The 9,061-nt window shown below is 34.2% G+C and overlaps 1 long non-coding RNA gene across 1 annotated transcript; it reads left to right on the top strand.

Annotated features, from left to right (window-relative positions):
- Positions 1–473: 473 nt before the first annotated feature.
- LOC106007221 lies at positions 474–5,934 on the top strand. The gene is made up of 6 exons (XR_001181840.1): positions 474–515; positions 2,094–2,111; positions 2,867–2,908; positions 3,906–4,063; positions 4,684–4,726; positions 5,554–5,934. It is a non-coding gene; the product is annotated as an uncharacterized LOC106007221 (long non-coding RNA).
- Positions 5,935–9,061: the final 3,127 nt, after the last annotated feature.

The following is a 9,061-nucleotide window of genomic DNA, read 5'->3' on the forward strand; positions in this document are numbered from 1 at the left end:
TGAATGATGTGAAAGAAGTTAATGCAATCCATGAAGTAAAGTAAATGATAAATGAATGTGGCTAATATCGGAAACATCACTTTTTCCCTAGTTCATCTAACATTTTTTATTTCATTTGACCAAGGTTAAATCTTTGGTCAGAAAGCAAAAATCATTTTTAATTTTCTTAGTAATTCTGACACAAGATACTTTATAAGTAAAATTGCCTGGATGCTCACTTATATCTGACTATTCTTTAACTTATTTTAAGTTTTAAAATAAGTTAAGAAAGCAGTTTTTCTGTTGTTTTGTAAGGAAATAATTGATTTAGTTCAAATTATTTGTGGTAGAAATAACACTGAAGTATAATTAATATTTCCTCATTCTTTACTTTTGGGAAATCATTGTAGAATTCTAGCTTCCATTACTTGAAAATGATAGGGTTGTACTGAATGGTATCCAAGCAACTAAGAATGTTTTTTTCTTTTGAATAGGAACAGCTTCGTAAACTGAGCAAACATAACCAACAGCAGATGGTAATATTTTATTTATTATAATGTAAAATCATCTTCTGTAGAATTAAAATACATTAAATTTTAAGTTAGGTTCACTTCAAAAGATTTATTCATTTTTCTCAAAAAATTATTCTAGTCTTGGTAGTTAATAATAATTGAAAAACTATTCATGTGATTGCCTATATATTTTCTGTCAAAGCCATTTCTTTCAATTTGTGCATAGACTAATGCTGTCTATCGTATCCGTAATGACTAACCAAGGAGAAATTTACTTTGACTAAATTCCATTTCAAATCCTTTTTCTTTTTTTAAAGTTTTTTATTCATTTATTTGACAGAGAGACACAGCGCACACCGAGAGAGGGAACACAAGCAGGGGGAGTGGGAGCAGGAGAAGCAGGTTCCTGCTGAGCAAGGAGCCAGATGCGGGCTTGATCCCAATGCCCTGGGATCATGACCTGAGCCAAGGGCAGCCGCTTAAGGGCTGAGCCATCCGGGTGCTCCTTTTTCAAATCCTTTTATAGTCCCTCTGACGATGCCTTATATTAGGACTTTATCATGTGCTTATTTTCCCAAGTCCAGCCCTGATGGGGAACTCCATAAACATTCCTGCTTATGAGAACACAGATGTGCCAATTAAACATTTCATTTAAGGAAACACTATAGACTCTGTAGGAGGAATTGTTAAGTCCTAAACCTTCAAATTGTTTTTGTCAAAGCTCTCAAAGAAAGGTCAAGTTGAACTTAATTGTCTCTGGACCTGTTTCCTTATGTGTGTGAAATTGAAATATAGTTATTCTCACTTCCTGATGTTATTCTGAATATTGAATTAGCAATCTCCTATTCAGCTAGCCCTGAGTCTGGCTTGTAGCAAGTCCAATAAAATATTCATTCCTTCTCCTCCTGCCTCAACTTATCAGTCTCTGTAAAATTTGCTGTCCTCATGAACTTCTCGACAGCATTATGGAGGTCTTTTATCAAGATACACATTTGAACTATAATGCCTTAAACTCTTTTTGCTGAGTATATGAATAGATCAAAAACATATCAATCAGCACAACTATTTAGTTTTGATCCTTTTAATTATTATAAAGTCACTCACTTGGGAGGGGAAAAAAAAACCTTCACTTTTAGTTACAACAAATCAACTTAATTAAGACTTTAGGGAAAAAGCCCTGTCCTAGTTTAGCAAAATTACATTTTTCGTTTCCTTCTGTTATCAATGTAGGAAGAGTAAAGCCAATAATGAATTTAATTTGGATCCCAATTGTTACTCTTATATCAGTGTCCAAGTTGCTTGTGTTTAAAACAAAGCCCAAATAAATTTAAATATATCAGTACCCTCACTGGAATTCACCATTACTGATTTAAGAAATTACTGCAATTATATATTTTATTATTTTAGTTATGATGTGACTGAACCGTAACCTTCACAACTATTGGTCTTGCCGACAGTATTCATCATGTTTCATATGATTGTTGGTTGTGTCCTCAGTGCTTAGCATAGTCATTCCTGAATGAATGAAAGTACCTACTAAATATTTGTTATTCATAAATGAATAAAATCAATATACTAAATTAAATGTTTTCTCTTCCTTAGGAAGCTATCCATGCCCAGGTAAGATTATTTATTAAATCTAGAATATTTTAATATGTCCTTCATGTGTTGTGTTTTTATAATATGTGCTTCTCTCTCTTTTTTTTTTAATTTTATATTTTTTATAAACATATATTTTTATCCCCAGGGGTACAGGTCTGTGAATCACCAGGTTTACATACTTCACAGCACTCACCAAAGCACACACCCTCCCCAATGTCCATAATCCCACCCCCGTCTCCCAACCCCCTTCCCCCCAGCAACCCTCTGTTTATTTTGTGAGATAAAGAGTCACTTATGGTTTGTCTCCCTCCCAATTCCATCTTGTTTCATTGATTCTTCTTCTACCCACTTAAGCCCCCATGTTGTGCTTCTCTTTTTTTTTAACAGAAAAATATCCCAAGAGAGAAATTGTTCTACTAACCACACCTGATAATATTTAAAAATTTACCAAAGATCAAATTTAAAAAGATGATTAATAAATAGCCATGAGCAGAAAATATGTAGTCTTAGAAAATTAGTAGGTCATTTCCCCCAGTATTTGAAACTTAAAAATTCTTTGTTTTTCTAAACTAAAGTAAACCTAGCCTTACCTGAACATTTTTTTCTAAAGTTGCAAAATAAAAAGGGTTTTGATACTTCTTCATGATTCTGGCATAGAGTACAGTTTATCCTAAATATCACAGATGGTGTTATATTCTTGGTACATTGTAAAATGAATGTGTTGTACCAAATGTCTAAGTAATTCAGAATGTACTTTATTTCCTTTTATACAGCAACAACTTCTCAGAGTGAATGAAAACAACCTCCTCCAATTGGTAATATTTTGCTTAATAAATTACACAGTAATAATACAATACTGTCAAGTTTAAATATGTTTGTTTTTAAATAACCTCACACTTTGGAAGTGATTGTTTTCTTCCCCAGCATTTATTTCTCACTCCCAACTTCCCTGATAATTTATATTAATTGGTATGAGAGATTAGAAGTACTTGTTTCTATTCTTTGGAAGGGAAGTTGTGCCAGTCTGTGTCTCAGCGGATGGGAACATTGTATTTAGAGTTACAAGCACTATGAAGTGTTAATCTCCATAGTTACATTAATTTCTCTTTTAACATATTTCTTAATTTTATATTTTTATGCCCATGATCTGTTTCTAAAATTCAGCTTATATTTAGGAATCTCAAACTATCAAGCTGGTTGACACACTTTTCTTCTGAAGAAACCATCTGGAGAGAGACCAAATGTCTCTGCCCAAATACACTCTCATCTTTTTTTCTCACCTGTGAAATGAGACTGTCAGTAATACGTAACAGATGCCAGTTTCTCCCCTGCCCTAAATTCCATTGATTTCTCAGTGTTCCTAGGGATTCTGATCTCATTTTTATGGCAATAAGCAAGTATCGTGAACTATGTGCTGCCATAACAGTTCAACCCTTTTGAACTGGCCAATTCCATACCAGCCATGGAGCCCTCCAACCAATACTTGCCATTTTGTGAATCTTATAAAGATTGTTGAGGATGTTCCATATGTTCGAAAAGAAATTGACGCTAGGTAGTATGATTGGCAAAATCAGTGTCACTGCCCAAATCTCTAACACAAAAAGAATTTCAAATAGGTTACTTCTTCCAACTTTGAAGCTTTATTCAGCCTTCGAAAGTAACTCTGGTTCTTGTTCTTTCCAGAGATCTCACGGAGTCATCATTCTTTTTTGGCTAATAGCGATGTCAGAAATGAACTGATTCATTTGCAGAGATTCAGAACAGCTGTTGTTTATACATGGTTGTTTTTCAATGAATGGTCTTTCCTTCTAGCCTTTCCAACAATTCTACCAACTTGATGCTTTTCCTTTTGCCGCTTGGTATTCTCTTCCACAAATCATGCAGTATGTGGCTCTTCCACCATCCTTCGATATCACTAAACTCACTGCCTCTGAGAGTACTGAAAACGTTGATGTTGTGCCAGAGTGGTGGTAAGTTCATTTAAATTACTGCATATTAGTGTTCTACCGAAAGACATAAAAGAAAATCCTTTACAGAAACATGCCATAGAAACAGATGTAGAATCAACATAACAAGTCAGTGCTTAGTGCCTCATAAACTGAAATGGAAAATTGATATCTTCTGTGCTACCTATGGCTAATGTTAAACCAATGAATCATGTGGAGAAGTGCTATCTATTCTATAAGTGAAATTCATTCTTTAGGATGGTAGGAAAAGAAAGCTTTTTCTCCAAATTAAAAATAAAAAGAATGCTGATATAAAACTCAATTTTATTCTCCTTGCACTTTTATTAATATTAAATTTTTAAGAATGCCTTTCTTTTGGCTATACCCATGATATACATAAGAATAGAGCATAGATTTTGCTTTCCAATAGTCCTAAATTCAAATCCTGACATTTTTGCTTACTTAAAATAATGTAACAATACTTAGTTTTCATAATTCTGAAGATGATTAAATATGATCATCTTTGCAAAGTGTAGGGATTGGAAAATAAACACAGAAAATAAGTGGCAGTCATTTTTTTACCTAATAAAATTTGATTGCTGACTACCTTGATCACATAATTTTAATGATTTTTGTTCTTTCAGAAAAATTAATACATTCTCAGGAACTTCACAATTATGGCTATGGGTAAGTGTGGAAATTAACTAACAACTAATCCCATTTCTATTTGAAGACAAAGTACAAAAATATGATTGTAGGCTATAATTTTTTTTTTCTTTTTGCTGAAGTCTAGCTACTCTGAACACATTACCACTTAAATAGTTACACTGCTTAGAAAGTTGTGAATTTTTTGTCCTACTCATACTATATTTAAACATCAACTTAAAAATTACCTAATTTTAACTAATATAATTTATCATATTGAAACTCCTATACAAGTATAAGAGTGTGGTTTTTACTAATTTTCCATGAAAACGGTGAACCCAACAGTTGTATCCTGTTCTTTGTGGTCACTGCAGTAGAAATTCTTAGTAAGTCACATAGTGAAATGATTATCTCTCATCAGGCAAACAGACTGAAAAGGATTATCTCTTATCAGGCAAACAGACTGAAATGTCAACAAATTTTTTTAAATTGCCTTCATCCATTATATTGGAGCTTTTAGTTGTGTGTGCATGTGTGTTTCCCTTCACAATGGCAGAAACTTCCTTTTCAACAAATCAAACTAAAGAAAATGATAAAACTCTGACCCATGTGAAAGCTTTTTCTTCTAATTGCCTTGTTGTATTTTTTATATTACTGCAAAGGAAAATTCTATCTGGTAATAATATATTTTCAAAACTTAAAAAACAGGAGCAATGGTTATATTTGTTAGCAACAGGAAAGCACAAATAACATTGTGAGCTTTATCTTAAAACGAAGAGAAAATGACAATTAAAATTTGCATATCATCAAAGTGTCTCTTCAACTAACATGTAGCATAGCTAACCATATATTTCTTTTTCTATTTACAGATGTGACTGAAACTCCCATTCTCTAAATTTCTCCGATCTACCATGTAAAACCATCCTATCCAAAGGCTTTGACTGTTATGTTAGAATAGAACAATCCCAAATTGAGGGCAATCTTTCTTTTTCAGTTCTCTACTCTGTATTAGATAGAATTATCATTATTTTCTAAATTTTCATAACAGTTCCTTGTCTAAATTCCGGTTGTATCATGCCAGTCTGAAGGCCACTGAATCAGAGGGTATCGAAGTCTTTACCAAGTTTCTAGTACAGAAATTTTGTGTAAAAAGCCTTTGAATCACTTCTTTTGTAAGTGCCATCATTCCATATAATTGTGAGCAGTGACTGAGATTTTTTCCTTTTCTTTCCAATAAATCAAAATTTTAAAGCACAGTCCATATTTTCTGTCATTATTCCATTCACCAGTATTTAAGAGTACATATATAACATTTTGTTTTCACTAAATTTTTTATGATACTTTCAATTACATTTTAATGAAAAGAATTAAAATGTCACTCCTGATGTTGGCGAATCATAAGCATGGATAAAGATCGTTCATTCGAAGTCAGTTGTTTACAGAATATTTCCCATGAGAACATAGGTGTGGCTGCAGAAAGGACCGCTATGTGGCACTCGTGGGTGCACTGGGAATTTGAATAGCCCAGTTGTACAATGTATTTATGCCAACAGGACCTATTTGGGCCCAACTCACCTAATCACAGCTAAGTTTATATGTAGGTAGATTAGGTCATAACCATTTAGAGTCACCTCAGCACACACAGTCACTTAGTAGCTAGGGTGGGCTGAACAGTATCCTCCAGAGCCCAAGGAAGAGCTCTTTCTCAAGACAACAATCCTCACTTGCTCTGATATCCTAAAAGCCCCAGGTGAGATGTACTTTTGAGGGTATATTCCAGATTCCCAACCAATCCAACATGCTATGACCCTTTAAGAACTATTGTATTTACCAGGCAATAACATACATGTGAGAAGGCCTCCTGTAGCATGGCCTAAGCCATCAATGGCTCTTCATCTTACCTATAATATATATTATATATGCATAACACCCAAACATGAATTTTTTGCCTGAAAGCCATTTAGCATTGGGTCTTCCACCTTCTCTCAGTGTTAAGAAGTACATGGTGAAACAACGTGTTGTTTTTTTGTTTTTTTGTTTTTTGTCTAGAGAAAGTTTATCAGATACTCAAACTACTGGACCAGTGAGACATGAATGGGGAGTGTAGACCCTCGTGTCTTCATAAAATGTATCTACCAGCTTCTGTCATCATATCACTTCCCGAGCCCTCAAGGATACTTTATATTTCTTGTGTCATGAATCCTATAGAACTAAGGTCATTAAGGGGCACCTGGGTGGCTTAGTTGGTGGAGAGTCTGACTCTTGGTTTCCACTCAGATCTCATGGGTTGTAAGATTGAGTCCCATGTCAGACTCCACATTCAGTGGGGATCTGCTTGAAGATTTTTCCCTCTACCCCTCCTCCCCACTCTTGCTCTCTCTCTTTCCTCTCTCAAATAAATAAATAAATATTTTTTTTTATTAAATAAAGCCATCAGTTTAATGAATGCACAATGAGCCATGAAATAAGAGAGTCATATTTCCTGCAGGCTAAAGTACAGTGCAAGCCTAAAGTAGACTTGCCCTTAAAACTGTCTCATGAGGTGTAAGCCTCTGAAGATGAAAGCAAGCTGTTTCTGGTATTGTTTTCTCCTTTTTCTTTAGTTTGAAAGGCAGGATAGAGAAAAAAATGTGAATATCAGAGATTTATGTGACACCATATTTAAAAATACCACCTGTAAGTTGGGTGGGTAGGATGGGCAAAATGGGTGGAAGAGAATGGGAGATTAGGCTTCCAGTTATGGAATGAATAAATCAAGAGGGCAAAAGGTGCAGCACAGAGAATACAGTCAGTGGTATTGTGAGAGTGTTGTATGGTGGTAGCTATACTTGTGGTGAGGATAGCACAATGTATAAAGTTGTCCAATCACTATGTTGTGCACCTGAAACTAATGTAACATTAGTTACATTAATAATAAAAATTTAAAACTGAGTTGTCACTTCATTAAATTTGTAATAATCCATTGTTACATTAGTTACATTAATAATAAAAATTTAAAAATGAGTTCTCACCACTACATTAAATTTGTAATAATCCACTGTTACTTTCCAAGAAGGCATTGAAAAGGCCAAATGGAGCGATGTCTGGGTGGCTGAATCTGTTAAGTGTCTGCCTTTGGCTCAGGTCATGATCCCAGGGTCCTGGGATGGAGTTCCACATCGGGCTCCTTGCTCAGCAGGGAGTCTCCTTCTCCCTTTGCCTGCTGCTTCCTCTGCTTGTGTGTTCTCTCTCTCTCTCTCTCTATCTCTATCTCTCTGACAAATAAATAAATAAATAAAATATTTCCAAAAAAGGCCAAATGGGAAAAGGAATAATGATACAATTCACTTTCTTTACATCTTTTAGTCTTTCACAGTTGCTGCAATTTCCCCAGAGATGCAAAATTCTTATTTTATTATAGAAAGAAACATAAGAATGGTTTATGTTCAGTAATTTTTTTACCTTTTACTCCATCCATCAGGGAGGTAGTACGAGGATTAGACCAGTCTCTAAGTATACCAATTCCCACTCTGAGCAGAAGACTTACTGCTAATGATTTAGACTAGGCTTGGAAGGAGGCAAACTGTGAGGACAACATCAATTATTACTTGACTCAAAGAAATCCCAATATGAACCACAAATCATCAGAACATTCTCCAAAGAATGAGTGGTAAGATAGAGAATGTATCCCAGAGTCTGTCAGAAGATCAGTTAGTTTGTTTCTTTATGTAAATGCTCCAAAACTCATAGGTTGAAGACAAGGATCAGGATTGGAAATATGACATTATAGAAAGATGCCTCCTACAGAATATTGATTTTTCTAAATTCAAAGGTTATAGATCCATAAATTAGTTCTTATTCAGCAATTGGGGTGAATCATCACTCTCTGTTGGTAGCTTGAGCCAGAAGTCTTTTTATTAGACAGATTCTGTTCACCAAAGTATTTTTATAGTTATATATACATAAAATAACCCTGATGAAATTGCCATAAAATTTTTCCTAGGGTTATAATGATTAACTTCCACAGATGTCACCTCTTTTTTGACCATATTTCATACAATTATTACCACCACGACCTCTCCTCCACTAAATCTTTAAAAATTTTAATTTTATACCTTACTTCAGGAGTTTATTTGCAATCACTTTGGTGAATGGGCTTATTCATCTTTCCTGGGGTCAGAAATACAATTTAATTACTATGTGCCTCCTAATATAGTTTTCAGTCAAATATAGTTAGGGAAAAAAGACTTTTACAAGAATCCATTTTTTTATGGAAATGATTAAGTCATCTATGCTTCCCCATAGACATGGGGAAGTAGTGGGTCATTAAAATTAAGTATATCTATCTACAGATAGTTTTTAAATGTTTCCTTTTTTATTATGGTTACAAACCTTCTA

Source organism: Mustela putorius, unplaced genomic scaffold (assembly GCF_011764305.1).
Source record: "Mustela putorius furo isolate JIRA1106 unplaced genomic scaffold, ASM1176430v1.1 tig00000430_pilon_pilon_pilon, whole genome shotgun sequence".
Taxonomy (NCBI): domain Eukaryota; kingdom Metazoa; phylum Chordata; class Mammalia; order Carnivora; family Mustelidae; genus Mustela; species Mustela putorius.